General features: G+C 51.5%; 1 pseudogene; it reads left to right on the top strand.

Moving 5' to 3' along the window:
- The first annotated feature begins 7,736 nt into the window (after window positions 1-7,736).
- LOC147092757 (GPI-linked NAD(P)(+)--arginine ADP-ribosyltransferase 1-like) lies at window positions 7,737-10,231 on the top strand (annotated as a pseudogene).
- The last annotated feature ends 5,486 nt before the right edge of the window (window positions 10,232-15,717 follow it).

Below are 15,717 nucleotides of genomic sequence, written 5' to 3'. Positions count from 1 at the left end.
CACATGGTCCCTTCCAACCCCACCACATGGTCGCTTCCATCCCCTCCACATGGTCCCTTACACCCCATCCCAATTGTCCCTTCCACCCCCTCCAAATGGTCCCATCCTCCCCTCCACAAGACCGCTTCCACCACTCCACATGGTTCATTCCAGCCCCTCCACGTGGTCCCTTCCACCCCCTCCATATGGTCCCATCCACCCCTCCACATGTTCACTTCCAGCCCCTCCACATGATCCCTTCTCCCCCCTCCACATGGTCCCTTCCACCCCTCCACATGGTCCCTTCCACCCCTCCACATGGTCCATTCCACCCCCAACAAATGGTCTCTTCCACCCATCCACATGGTCCCTTCCAACACCTCCACATTTTCCCTTCCACCCCCTCCACATGGTCCCTTCCACCCCTCCACATGGTCCCTTCCACCCCTCCACATGGTCCATTCCACCCCCTCCACATGGTCCCTCCCACTCCTCCAAATGGTCCCTTCCATTCCTCCACATGGTCCCTTCCACACCTCCACATGGTCCCTTCCACACCTCCACATGGTCCCTTCCAACCGCACCACATGGTTCCTTCCACCGCACCAAATTGTCTCTTCAACCCATCACCATGGTGTCTTACGCCCCCTCCACATGGTCACTTGCACGTCTCCACATGGTCCCTTCCACCCCCACGAAATGGTCTCTTCCACACCCCACGTGGAGCCTTCACATGAACACTTCCACATCTCCACATGGCCCCTAACACCCCTCCACATGTTCCTTTCCACACCCCGTAATGGTCTCTTACACCCATCCACATGGTGCATTCCACCCCATTCACATGGTCTCTTCCACACCTCCACATGGTCCCTTCCAGGCCCACCAAATGTTCTCTTCCAGCCCTCCACATGGTCATTCCACCCCTCCACATGGTCACTTCCCCCCCTCCACATGGTCCACTCCACCCCCTCCACATGGTCCATTCCAACACACCCACATCGTCCCATTCGCTCACTCCACATGGTCTCTTCCACACCTCCGCATGTTGCCTTCCACCCCTCCAAATGGTCTCTTCCACACCTCCATATGGTCCCTTCTACCCCTCCACATGGTGCCTTCCACCTCCTCCACATGGTCCCTTCCACCACCTCCACATGGTCCCTTCCAACCCTCTACATGTTCATTTCCATCCATCCAAATGGTGCCTTCCACCCCTCCACATGGTCCGCACCACCATCTCCACAATGGTCACTTCCACCCATCAACATGGTCCCTTCCAACATCTCCACATGGTCCCTTCCACCCCCTCCACATGGTCCCTACAACCCCTCCATATGGTCACTTTGATTTCTCCACATGGTCGCTTCCACCCCCTCCACATGCTCCGTTCCACTCCCACCACATGGAATCTTCCACCCCCTCCACATGGCAGCTTCCACCTCTCCACATGGACCCATCCACCCCCTCCACATGGCCCCTTGCAACTCTTCACATGGTCTATTCCACAACTTCACATGATCCTTTCCACCCCTCCACATGGTCCCTTCCACCCCTCCACATGGTCCCTTCCACACCGTGCACATGGTCACTTCAACCCCCTCCACATGGCCCCTTCCACCCCTCCACATGGTCCCTCCCACCCCCACCAAATTGTCTCTTCCACCCATCCACATGGTGCATTCCACCCCCTCAAAATGGTCTCTTCCACACCTCCACATGGTCCCTTCCACCCCTCCATATGGTCCCTTCCACCCCAAGCAAGCGGTCTCTTCCAACCCTACACATGGTGCCTTCTTCCCCCTCCACATGGTGTCTTCCACACTTCCACATGGTCCCTTCCACCCCTCCACATGGGCGCTTCCACACCCTAAACATGGTCCCTTCACCCCATCCACATGGTCCCTTCCACCCCTCCACATGGTCCCTTCCAGCCCCTCCACATGGTCCCTTCACCCCCTCCACATGGTCCCTTCCACCCTTCCACATGGACCCTTCCATCCCTCCACATGGTCACTTCCACCACTGCACATGGTCCCTTCCACCCCTCCACATGGTCCCTTTCAACCCCTCCACATTGTCCCTTCCACCACCTCCACATGGTCCCTTGCACCCGTCCACATGGTCCATTCCATCCCTCCACATGGATCCTTCCACCCCCTCCACATGGTCCCTTCCAGCCCCTCCACATGGTCCCTTCACCCGCTCCACATGGTCCCTTCCACCCCTCCACATGGACCCTTCCATCCCTCCACATGGTCACTTCCACCACTGCACATGGTCCCTTCCACCCCTCCACATGGTCCCTTCCAACCCCTCCACATTGTCCCTTCCAACCCCTCCACATTGTCCCTTCCACCACCTCCACATGGTCCCTTCCACCCCCTCCACATGATCCTTTCTTCCCCCTCCACATGGTCCCTTTCACAGCCTCCACATGGTCCCTTACACACACTCTAAATAGGCCCTAACACCCCACCACATCGTCCCTTCCACCCCCTCCACGTGGTCCCTTCCACCCGACCACATGGTCCCTTCCAACCCCACCACATGGTCCCTTCCAACCCCACCACATGGTCGCTTCCATCCCCTCCACATGGTCCCTTACACCCCATCCCAATTGTCCCTTCCACCCCCTCCAAATGGTCCCATCCTCCCCTCCACAAGACCGCTTCCACCACTCCACATGGTTCATTCCAGCCCCTCCACGTGGTCCCTTCCACCCCCTCCATATGGTCCCATCCACCCCTCCACATGTTCACTTCCAGCCCCTCCACATGATCCCTTCTCCCCCCTCCACATGGTCCCTTCCACCCCTCCACATGGTCCCTTCCACCCCTCCACATGGTCCATTCCACCCCCAACAAATGGTCTCTTCCACCCATCCACATGGTCCCTTCCAACACCTCCACATTTTCCCTTCCACCCCCTCCACATGGTCCCTTCCACCCCTCCACATGGTCCCTTCCACCCCTCCACATGGTCCATTCCACCCCCAACAAATGGTCTCTTCCACCCGTCCACATGGTCCCTTCCAACACCTCCACATTTTCCCTTCCACCCCCTCCACATGGTCCCTTCCACCCCATCCATATTGTCACTTCCACCCACTCCACATGGTCCCTTCCACCACTCCACATGACCCCTTCCACCACTCCACGTGGTCCATTACACCACCTCCGCATGGTCCCTTCCACCCACTCCACATGGTCCCTTCCACCACTCCACATGGTCCCTTCCACCCCTCAAAATGGTCCCTTCCAACCCCTCCACATGGTTCCTACCGCCCCTCAACATGTTCCCTTCCACCCCCCCGCAATGGTCTCTTACACCCATCCACATGGTGCATTCCACCCCATTCACATGGTCTCTTCCACACCTCCACATGGGCCCTTCCACCACTCCAAATGGTCCCTTCCACCCCCACCAAATGGACTCTTCCACCCCTCCACATGGGGTCATCCACCCCTCCACATGTTCCGCTCCACCATCTCCACAATGGTCACTTCTGCTCCTCCACATGGTCCCTTCCACCCCTTCCACATGGTCCCTTCCACCCACTCTTCATGGTCCCATTCACTCCCTCCACACCTGGTCCCGCCCTGAAATTCTTCCCAATGTCTTACAGTGAGCCATTTTCTTGGGGTGGAAGGAAGGGGGTAGGGAGGAGCGCATTTTCTGCACACTACTGCACTCTTTACATCAAGGGTTGTCCCTGGGCTGCCCAGTTAATTCTGCCCAGTGTTTTGTGGCAGGCTTCTGAGGAACTGAGGCCAACTCGCGTTGAGGCCCCGGAAAGGCCCTAGAACCACAACTCCAACAACCAATCTAGCTCCTTGAGAGAAGGTTGAGGTTCCTCTCTGCTTCGTAGGCTCTTCCTGGCTCCTTCTCCAGCATCATCGCAGCTTTGCACTAATCCGATTTTCCAAACCTGCATCAAGACTGGCATTGCTCAGCTACCTATAGATCAGCAGACTGCTTGTCCTAAGCATAAAAATAACGCCGTCCCGGCAATTTGAGATGGGATCCATACCTCGCTGCTCGGGCAGATTGAATGTCCACCCAGCCACTCTTCTGCCAGTGGAATGGGACCATCAGAATTTCCTGGTCTCGCAAGTGTTTATCTTGATATGATGCCCTCTTGCTTTTAACTGGCTGACAAAATCAAATAATCTATTTCCTTGTCTATATAGTCATAGAGTCAGAGTTATACAGCACAGAAAGAGGCCCTTCGGCCCATCGTGTCTGTGTTGGTCATCAAGCCCTATCTATTCTAATCCCATTTTCCAGCACTTGTTCTGTAGCCTTGTATGCTATGGCGTTTCAAGTGCTCATCAAAATGCCTCTTGAATGTTGTGAGGGTTCCTGACTCTACCACTCTTTCAGGCAGTGAGTTCCAGATTCCAACCACCCTCTGGGTGAAAAAGCTTTTCCTAAATTCCCCTCTAAACCTCCTGCCCCTTAACTTGAAACTATGCTCCCTGGTTATTGACCCCTCTACTAAGGGGAAATGTTCCATTCTATCTACCCTATCTATGCCCCTCATAATTTTGTACACCTCAATCAGGTCCCCCCCTCAGCCTTCTCTGCTCTAAGGCAATCAACCCCAGCCTGTCCAGTCTCTCTTCATAGCTGAAACGCTCCAGCCCAGGTAACATCCTGGTGATGCTCCTCTGCACCCTCTCTAATGCAATCACATCCTTCCTATAGTCTATTACTCTTATCAATTAAAACGTCGTTACCAGATCCCACCTCAATATTTATATTTAAGAGAATACAGCCCCAGTTCCCCATGGCTTTGCTCTTAACTTAGTAATGATCTATATCAGAATGGAGTAACTTATTTGGATTTATGCCATTGATATGTATTCCAGCTGATTATGGTTCGTGTCAACTGCAGAATGAGGAGATGTTTTCAGTCAATGGTCAGTGATCGTATTCACATCAACCCCTGGCCATCAGATAGGCATGTCCCATGTCCCTGTTTATATTGCTTCAGGAACGCTGAGCCGCTTTGATCACCGGGCCTCCTGTGCTGCGTGCACCAATTTCTTCCACAGCGCAAAAACAAAAGAACTCGACTCCGAAGAGAAACCAATCGGTCTGAGAGATCTCGCTTGGGAACACCGGACTAAGGAAACAATGCAGCTTGTGGTTTATATTGTGGTTCTCGCCCTGTGTTTGGATGGGAAGCATTTTCACTCTGCATTTGTCCCAAAGGAAGGTTCAGTCTTGATGTAGCAGATTGTGTAAATATAATTTACATTTTCCAGATAATGCAGGAAGTGGAACTAAGAGACGGCCTTTGTGGGTTGTGTGGGTTTTAAGCAGAGGAATAGGAGTAGCCCCTCCAGCCTGTTCCGACATTTCATTGGCTCATGGCTGATCTGTACCTTAACTCCATTTACCCACCTTTGATCCATATCCCTTTATACCCTTTCCTAATAATAAACCTCTCGATCATGTCTTGAAACTGTCAATTGGACGCCAGCATCCACAGTCTGAGGGGGGAGGGAGAAACTTCCAGATTTCCACCAACCTTTGCGTGAAACAGTGATTCCTGATGTCACCCCTGAAAGGCCCAGCTCTAATGTTAAGAATGTGGCTCCTTGTTCTGAATTTCCACACCAGAGAAGATAGCTGGTCTGTATTTGCTCTAGTGAATACTTGTATCATTTTAAACACCACAATTTTATCATGCCTTACTTTTTAAAGGCATAAAACCCTAGTTTATGCAAACTGCCCTCATGATTGAATACCTTAAGCAATAGTTTCCCTCTGGTGAATCTGCGCTGTCCTACTTGCAAGGCTATTTATCTTTCCTGTGGTGATGTGCAAGTAATTGAACACAGTGTTTCAATTGGGGTTTGACGAAGGCTCTGTGCAACTGAAGCATCACTTCTTCCACTTTGCATTCCAACCCACTGAGATAAAGCCCAAAATTCCATTAGCCTTTTTGATTACTTTTTGTACCCGTCAGTTGGCTTTTGATGAATTGTGTGTTTAGATATCAACATTCATTTGCTCCTACACTGTTCCTACTGGCATAAAGAAAATATTCCGGGTTTTTTTTTCTCAAATACAAATAGGATGACCTCATACTTCCCCAGATTGAATTCCATCTGCCACAGTTTTGCCCACTCACTCAATCTGTCTATTTCCCATTGTAACTCCCTGTCTCCGCTCCTTACTGTGCCTTCTACATAAGATCATAAGACGTGGGAGCAGGAGTAGGTCATTTGGTCCCTCGAGCCTGCTCCGCCATTCAATATGATCATGGCTGATCTGATATTGGCCTCAACTCCACTTCCCTGCCCGCTCCCCATAATCCTTAACTCCCTTATCATTCAAAAATATGTCTAACTCCACCTTAAATATATTCAATGTCCCAGTCTCCACAGCTCTATGGGGCGGAGAATTCCACAGGTTCACGACCCACTGAGAGAAGAAAATCCTCCTCATCTCTGTTTTAAATGGTGTGGAGATGCTTTAAATGGGCGACCCCTTATTCTGAGACTATGCCCCTTCGTTCTAGTTTCCCCCACGAGGGGAAACATCGTCTCAGCATCTACCCTGTAAAGCCCCTTCAGAAACTTATATGTTTCAAAAGATCCCCTCTTATCCCAAGTTCCTCATCCTCAAGTCAAACTCCCTTTTAATATTATTTATAGAATCAACTTCCACCACCTTTCAGGTACAGAGTTCCAAATATCTCTCTGACAACTCTCTGAGCGAAAATGAGTTTGAATCTATGAATAATTGATACACTGCCAATTAATACTTAATACCTTCAGTTATTGACCCACTGGCCAGGGGGAACAATTTTTCTCCATCTACTCAATCGAAACCTTTCATCATCTTGATAATCTCTATTAGCTCAGTTCTTAACCTTCTCTGTTCCAAGGAGAACAGTCCTAAGATTTCCAACTTCTCCAAATAATTTGAATCCTTCACAACTTCCTTCTGTGCTGTAACCATTATATGATTCTATGATTCCTTCATCCCTGGTAACATCCTGGTATACGTCCCCTGTACCCTTTCTAAGGCCTTTCCATCTTTCCTGCAGTGTGGGGCCCAGAATGTCCACAATACTCCAGCTGAGGCCTAACCAGTGATTGATAAAGTTCTAGCGTGATCGCTTTGCTTTTATATCCTATTCCTCTGTTTATAAACCCAAGTAACCCAGGTGCTTTTTAGCCACTTGCCCTGCCACCATTAAGGATTTGTGTATATGGACACCAAGTTCTCTCTGCTCATCTACACTTTTCAAAATCTTGCCATTTAGAGTGTACTGTATTTCCACATTAGTCCTCCCAAAGTGCCTCATTTTACACTTCTCTTCATTGAACTCCATCTGCCATGAGTCTGTCCATTTCACCATCCTGTCTATCCTGAAGCCTACAACTATCCTGATTATGAACTACTATTCTTCCAACTTTTGTATCATCTGACAACTTTAAAATGCTGCTCCCTACAACCGACGTCAATGTAAAAGATCCCACATCTCACTGCGTCTGAAATGAATTCAGGATTTCAATATTGAAATAAGGCCTGCGCTCCTTTCAGGCGGCCTCTGGGACACTGCTAAATTAGTTGTCGTTACGTCTGTTTAAAGACCATGATAAAAAAAGTTTAAGGGGAATCATTTTAACTTCGGACCATGGTGTAATACTCCCGGTTTTCTCTCCTAATGAGCATAATGGCCAACAATTTGACATCGCCATTTTAAGCCATTGCCCAAAGTTAAAATTACCCCCATGGAAACCAAAAGCGGGCAAGGTGAAAAACAACAGGACGATTCGCTATCGCTTATCATTCCTGCGAAAAAAAGGTAAATTTGGCCTCGAAATTCATCTCCAGCGGTGGCGCAAAACTGGCGGTACCGGATCGGCCGCCGTTATACACAGCGCCTGATATTCAGTTCCATTGCAGCAGTCAGCCGGTGTGATACTGCGCCACCGCCCGAGACCAATTTCGAGCCCTTTAAAATGACCAAACTGTGTATGACTGGGAGATGGTAGCAGTTAGGGTCAGTGGGTTGAAATGCATCTTGTGCGGTAGTACAACCATCACTTCATTCAAAAAAAAATGGTCTGGAATGTAAAACAGGAGGCTCATGTGTTACTCTGCCAAAGTTGAAAGGTTTGCCCTCACTGTAGCAGTTGACCCAATCTTTGGTCCCTTACCTGGCATGAATTATCTGTATTAGGAATGTACCTTCACCTGTGAGCCGATTGTCCAGGCCCTTGTTCTGCCAAAGAGAAACACAATGGTGCTGATCTTGAACTGATGCCCAGATGTAAAACTAGCAAAATGTCCTCTCGTTATAGAAAGCGCCCGATTCCCACTTCCAATGGAAGTGAAGATAAGATGCTTGCTACAAAAGGCAGGCCCATTCCGCAGCGCAGATTTACACCTGGGCAATGATTTTAGAATTTACACCAATATATTCTGGGGGGGGGGTGTGGGCGATGCTGGCGTTTATTGCCCAGCTCTAATCGGCCAGATCAGGTGATATTGGGCAATCTCCATGAACTGCGACAGTCCCTACACTGATGCGGTTCTCAGATGGTGCGAGAAAGGGAATTCCAAGAAAAAAAAACCCAGGTCCGGATGGTGCATGACCGTTGGTGTTCTCCTGCTCTTGCTAGTTCCGTCCTACTCAGCGGGAAAGATTAGGGTGCTCTGCAGTTTAGCCTGGCGCCTTGCCGCAGTGCCTCCAGTGTGCATGAATTGACACAACTCCGCTTTCTTTTACCATCTTCTGAAAGTGCAAGTGATGGCATCGGACTGGATATGGTGAAAGATTCAGCAGCTTACCTCTTCACTCAGAGCGCTGAAGCCGACGAGGCGGCGATTGCTGACATCGGCAGAGTAAAGCAGAACACAGGAAACTTCAGCAATGTGTGGAATCAAAAATTCAACTTTACCAGCAGGATGTGCCATCCCGCACGGTTTGAAAAGGGAGCACATGGTTGCGATTCTCGCTTACACTGCAGAGTCCCCACTCTACAGCACGTTTAATGCGGAAATGAGGAACTGCGGTAAAAGTGACGCCATCTATAACAATCATTTCCACTTCAAAAGTTTTCATTACCTCCTATCTATCGCCCTGGATAAGTTAAAGGCCAAATTTGCAACTGACACGGAAACCTACAGGGGAGCTCGCAACCTGTTCATGTCCAATGAGGGAGCCGATCCATCTGGGACAGTTCGCCTCAGCCTCCTTGAATAGGTCAATCACGGTGGATTTCACTAACTGAAGTTTAAAAACAAATACACTATTCGAAATAAAGACCAAGGCCTAGAAATTCAGTAAGGCGCTGCAAGCTTTGCGCCCAGTTACCGCCTAAAGAGGGTTTCTGCGCCAGTATAGGAGGTTGCGCTGATATTGAGCTCGGCGGTAATGGCGGCGGTAGCCGGTAGCGCTGCGCCGGCACCGATGACGTCATCGGTGTGCGCAGTGCCCCGTTTCCGCCCCGATGCCGGCCCGACGCCCATATTCAGTTGCCGCCGCCTCCTCCGTGGCGGCCGCTACTAACATCCGGAGACCAGGGCCTTACTGCAGCCTTAGTGGGGCGCATAAAGGTGGAGGTGCGGCCGGCCGCTTTTTCGGCGGCCGCCTGCCCGCACCTCCTTCCCCGGCCTCCTCCACCACCCCCCCCCCCCGCGGCATTGCCGGCTGCTTTCCGTGAGCCCAGCACTTCTCCGTGGTGCCGGGCTCATTTGCCGGCACAATCCAGCGGCGATCTCCCCGTTGCAGGCACCTCCACCTTAAGAGGAGGAGGCCTGCAGTACCGCAGCCTGCCGCACCGCATCGGGTGGTGCAGCGGCACTTAGAGCGCTGAAATTCAGTTTCAGCGCCCCAAGCGGGGGCGGGCACACCCTGGAATAGCGGCCGGTTCCGACTTGGGGCGCAAAAAGTGAATATCGGACGGTCGCACATGACTCCGCGCCCAGCGCTAACTTTTGGCCGTTAGCCAGCTGGCGGGGCCATAGTGAATTTCTAGGCCCAAATACGGTGTCCAAATCCGTAACATATCCTGCTTCCCTGGCGGAAAAAGAGGTTCTCATCCCGCCTAATGAGGTCTTTAAAGTCGGGAAGGTGGAAAAGTGGATCGAGAGAGGTCAACAGCGCGGGCGCAAAATTAAACTGGAAGGGATTGGGTGCAAGGGGATCCCAATGAGCGTGAAGGTCGTCAATGGTGAGTTTCAAGTAAAACGGGAAAATAAGCTTTGCAACTTGTTTTAAAGCTGCTTTAAAGGCTGAGAGCGTCTTCAGCCTAGAATCATCGACATGGCTTCGCTAACCTCCAATCAATCCAGTTATAGTATGGGGGGGGTGAAATTAGACAGGGCGGGGACACGCAAGGGTGGAATCCAGCATCTGCCGTCCATTAATGCAACTGAATATTGGGCGGGGCGTAGTACGGGCGACCGATGCGATGATCGGCCTGTTTTGCGCCTGCGCCCATGCGCAATTTCACCCGTCTCTTAGACTCGCAACCTCTGCATGGAAGATGATACCAATTGAAAACAAATTCTACACTTGTTGCTTGGTTCCAATCTGCGCATACCATTCCCATTCCATTCTCAGTCCCCGGGGCGGGGAGGAATTCTTCTGGCCCGGCAGTGCAAAAACAGGCAAAAACTCATGGGCAACAATTTCCTGTCTTTTTAAAATCAATGCTAAAGAAAGTCGGATGGAGTGTATAAAACAGACTGCCCCGATCGCTATCGCCTGATTAAGGCTCTGTCCAAGGCCAATTTAGCCCACTGGATCGATCTTGAATTCAGTGGAAGGGGACATAAGGAGAGATGTAAAACGGGCTGTCGATTGGCTATTAATACAAAAAGAAAATACTGCAGGTGCTGGAAATCTGAAATAAAAGCAGAAAATGCTGGAGAAACTCAGCAGGTCAGAGGCCGGCGCGCTATTCTGGCGTGTCCCAGGGGCGGAGTTAGTGCGATGCGTTCCCTGGGATCACGTGAGCAACAGGCAGCCAATCGGAGCAGGGAATGCTCCATTCATAAGTCTTGACAGATAGACCTGTCAAAACGTATAAATGCTGAAGCTGTAAAACTGTACTTTACCTTCAAATAATTTTTTTTTTAAATCACACTTTGTAAATGAACTATAAATGACATTAAAAAACTATTTTAAACAAAAATTTAAATTTTTGAAATTTTTTTTATAAAAAACGGGGCTAAAAATAAACTTACCTTGCTTTAAAGTATTTAAAAGTAAAAAACCTGTGGAAAAAATGTTTTAATTTTAAATAATTGACCACTTACCTTTGAAAATGAAGTCCTTACGGCTGCTTTTTACATTTCTAAAATGTATAGACGTTAAAACCTGTAAAAAAAAGGAAGTTCAACGCGCACGCGCAGACTCCCGCGCGCACGCGTTCGACCTCTGAACCCCTTGGTTCAGAGGATCGGAAGTGCCGGTTTCCCGCGCATGCGTAGTGCATGCAAGAACCCGGCCCTTCCGTCGGGTCCACGCGTGAGTACTCCGTCCGTACTCACTCGTTGGGACCCGAATTTCTGGGCCATTGTGAGTATTACACATGACATTAATCAGTTTCTGTGCCTTTGATCTGTGTTTAATACACTGCAGCACAGCCGTGTGCCCGCCCCATGGTCGATTCAAGCAGTGCTGGGAGTGTCAGCTTTTGCTAGTGGTAGCGTTTGAAGCTTCTAATTGTTCAATGCACCATCAATAAAGCAAATAAATATGAAAAAAACTGGACTGATTTAATTTCCGGCCTCTCTCTGTCCATCCTCTGTAAAACACCAGCAATTGCCCTACGACGTTGCTATGGCCGCACTGCCATCTAGTGGTTAGAGATCGTAGCTACATCGCGAAATAGCAATTTTGGAATGGCACCTCGTGGCACAGCAACTTGTAAATATTAACATAAGAGCCAGAACAAAATTCGTGACAAGGGGTAAGGTTTGCGCATAGGAAGAATTTTAATAATTTATAGATGGGTAATCACAGAATCACAGAAACCCCACAGTGCAGATAGAGGCCATTTCGGCCCATCGAGCCTGCACCGACACATATCCCACCCGATCCCCGTAACCCCTACACCAACACATATTCCCACCCTATCCCCGTAACCCCACGTATTTAATCCCCCTAACACTAAGGGTCAATTTATCATAGCCAATCAACCTAACCCGCACATCTTTGGACTGTGGGAGGAAACCGGAGCACCCGGAGGAAACCCACGCAAACACGGGGAGAATGTGCAAACTCCACACAGACAGTCGCCCGAGGCCGGATTTGAACCCGGGTCCCTGGCGCTGTGAGGCAACAGTGCTAACCACTATGCCACCGTGTTCTACGCTAAAAAAAATAAGGTTTATGTGAAAGGAGGAAATAACGATGATTATGGGTGTTAGGAATTTAAGATATGTCGAGAGCTCTCGGTGACTTAATCAAAGTTTATAAGACAATTACAAAAACCCAGGTGAAATGCTCAGTATTCGAACGGAATGAGAGGCCACTCGGCCCATCTTCCTCCCGCACTATAGAGACTTGGGATGGTCCAATCATACATTCCAATCGTCTCTTGAATGGCTTCAGCCTGTAGGACCCACAGACCATTCGAGGGATGGCGCACTCTGATGAATATCAATGTTTTATGAATCTGTTAGCTGGTGCTCTTTAAGTGGGGAATACTATCTCCACAAGGACTACAGCGGCTCAAGGAGAAGGCTCACCACTACCACATCATCTGGGAAACTAGGGATGGGTACATACGAACATACGAGCCTGCTCCGCCATTCAATAAGATTATGGCTGATCTGATTATTACACATTCCCGCCTATCCACGATAACCTTTCACCCCCTTGCTTATCAAGAAGTTATCTACCTCTGCCTTAAAAATATTCAAAGGCTCTGCTTCCTCCGCCCTCTGAGTAAGAAAGTTCCAAAGACTCACGACCCTCTGTGAGAAAAAAATCTCCTCATCTCCGTCTTAAATGGGCGACCCCTTATTTTTAAACAGTAACCCCTAGTTCTAGATTCCCCCACAATAGGAAACATCCTCTCCACATCCACCCTGTCAAGAGCCTTCATGATATTATGGCCTAGAAATTCAGTTTTGCCAGTTTTGGGGCGCTAACGTTAGCGCCCGCCCGACTTTAGCGCCCGCCCCAAAGTTGCGCCCCCTTCGCCGAAATTCAGTTGCTTCGCCCTAAGAGGTTGCTGGAGCGCTAATAGAGGCGTTACACGACTATCTTTAGGCGCTAAGCCGGCGGTGCAGAGGGATAACGCCGAGGCGGGGCGCAGCGCGGGTGCGGTCATTTTTTGATTGACAGCAGACCCCGTGGCACCGGCCAGCTCTTAAAGGGGGAAGGGACGATTTGGTCTGCTGCCACGCCCTGCATACTGCAGCTTTCAAACTAGGCCTCAACACTGCTGCTGAGCCCAAGGAGCCATGGCAACGCATGAGAAGGCCCGTGAGCGTGCCCTGCGCTTCTCAGAGCGTGATCTGGATATCATGCTGACAGCATTGGAGAAGAGGCGCAGGATCTTGTTCCCAGACACTGGCAGGAATCCCACCAACCGCGTCTACACCAAAGCCTGGAGGGAGATCGCCACCAGGGTGTCGTCCTACGGCGATGCCCCCAGGGACAAGGTGCAATGTCGGAAGAAATACAATGACCTGACCAGGATTGTCAGGGTGAGTACCCTTTCCACTCTCCTCCTCATTCTTGCATGTACACCTGACATGATGGGCAAAGGGACCTGAAAGGCCTAATGGGCAGCCCTCAGCCAGCAGCTTTGGGACAGTCATGAGCATCAATTGCACATTCTGCACTTTACACACTGGCCAAGCTATTCCACCATGAGAGGCAGTGCACACTAGATCAGGGCTACACTCTGGCCAAGCTATTCCACCATGGGAGGCAGTGCACACTACGTCACGGCTACACACCCTACTTAGAGCCCGTCCTTTCTCTTGCAGGCTAAACTTGCAAATAATCGCAAGCGCCGCGACATCACCGGGGGAGGCCGCGCCAAGTTCCAGAAGCTCACGCCCCTGGAGGAGCGCATGAGTGGCCTCATGGGAGGCCGCGTGATTGTGCCCAGAGCGTGCGGAGAAGCCGACCCTCCACTGCCCGGCAATGGTAAGGACCTCGCCTTTTGGCCCTCTCTCGTCGCACTTGCGCATCCGAGCTACCTCCTTTGCCACTGTGCCACCAGTGCGCTGAATGCCACCAGTCATGACTCCCTCGCTGATGCCCTCTCCTCACTCTGAAGCTACTCTTGTGCCTTCCTGCTTTCAGCTGGTGACGAAGAGCTCGCTGAAGCTGCCAGTGACAGCCCCTCCGAACAGGAGGAGGAGGAGGAGGAGGAGGAAGAGCAACCCGGACCATCAGGGGAGGACTCAGGTCCCGCAGCAGAGGGCGAAGTGTTGGACACGTCTTCCCTGGACGAGAGCCTGGAGCAACTTTCGGAGGGGAGTGCAGCTGCTGGGACCAGTGGCGTCCAGCCACCCAGGAGGGCTGCAGGTGGGCCGCGGCCTTCCCCCCAGAGGGGGGAAGGATCGGAGGGGAGTGCAGTTGCTGCGGACATTCGGCGCCAGCAACGTGCCAAGGGTCGCCTAGCTCGGACCCCTGCTCCCCAGCGGGAGAGTCCCGCCTCCAGTCCAGCCACCTTCACCTCGGAGGAGGTGCGCCAGCTGGACCAAATGGCCGAGGATTCGGACCGCCGCCACACAGAGCTCATGCAAGTGGTGGGACGGATGCCTGAGGCCATCGAGTCACTGGCGACCAGTGTGCGGGAGTTTGGGGCATCAAATGCCGAGAGTGGCCGGATGATGATGGAGGCAGTGGAACGGATGCCTCCGGCGATGGAGTCGCTGGCTGATGCCGTCAAGTCAGTGGCGGATGTGATGCGGGCGCAGACCAGGGCAACAGGGGCACTCACTGCTGCCACACGCGCTGCCTCAGCCAGGCAGCGCCAGGACACCCGCCACGCTGCAGCAGCACAGCGATCCGCCCTTCGGCTGATTGGTGCGTGCCCGGGCGAGTGCCAGCGTGCGACATCACCAGCCAGCGCCTCCAATACGCCAGCTTGCCCACATTGCGCCATCCGTCGCCGCCACTCCCCCAGTGGAGCGTCAACGGCAAGCGGCTGGAGCTGATGGTGGGCATGCACATGTGCGCCAATCAACAGCCGGCCCCTCGAGGCCCAAAGCCCGTGTAGGCCGCCCCCCAAGGCCATCTGGCGGAAGGACATCTGACCCTGAGGCGCCTTCCCCCAGCCTCGCAGCAGCCACTGGGCAGAGCTTGCGGAGGAGCAGCAGGCCGGGCAGTGGCGCCAAAAGGCTGGACAAGGTCTCGCCCTCGCGGGCCACTAAGTAGAGGGTGTGGCCAGCTTTCATTTTATATGGCGGTGGACATCTTTATTTTGCCCATGGTTGTTTTGTTTATGGGTATGTTTTTTGCGTTAAGGCCGAGGTTGAGGCCTGGTTTGTTCAAATGTGGAGTTACTCCTCCCCAGGTTGTGGGAGTGAGTCGTTTGTTGCACTTTTTGTGGGGGCCGTTGATTGTTTTTGGGATTCATGTGGGAAGGGGTTTCATTTTTGTCAAATATAAATTTATCTTTATTCAGACAGTGTCCATGGTTGTTCTTGTTAGTCTTTGTTGCCTTCGCCGGCTGAGGGCTTGCGGAGCGGCTGCATTCATCTTGCTTCCTGGCCACAAGGCATTCCCTG

This window comes from Somniosus microcephalus, unplaced genomic scaffold, assembly GCF_052327205.1.
Source record: "Somniosus microcephalus isolate GS21.2 unplaced genomic scaffold, FLI_Smic_1.0 unresolved_chr2, whole genome shotgun sequence".
Classification (NCBI taxonomy): Eukaryota; Metazoa; Chordata; class Chondrichthyes; order Squaliformes; family Somniosidae; genus Somniosus; species Somniosus microcephalus.
This window is presented reverse-complemented; position numbering and strand designations above follow the sequence as displayed.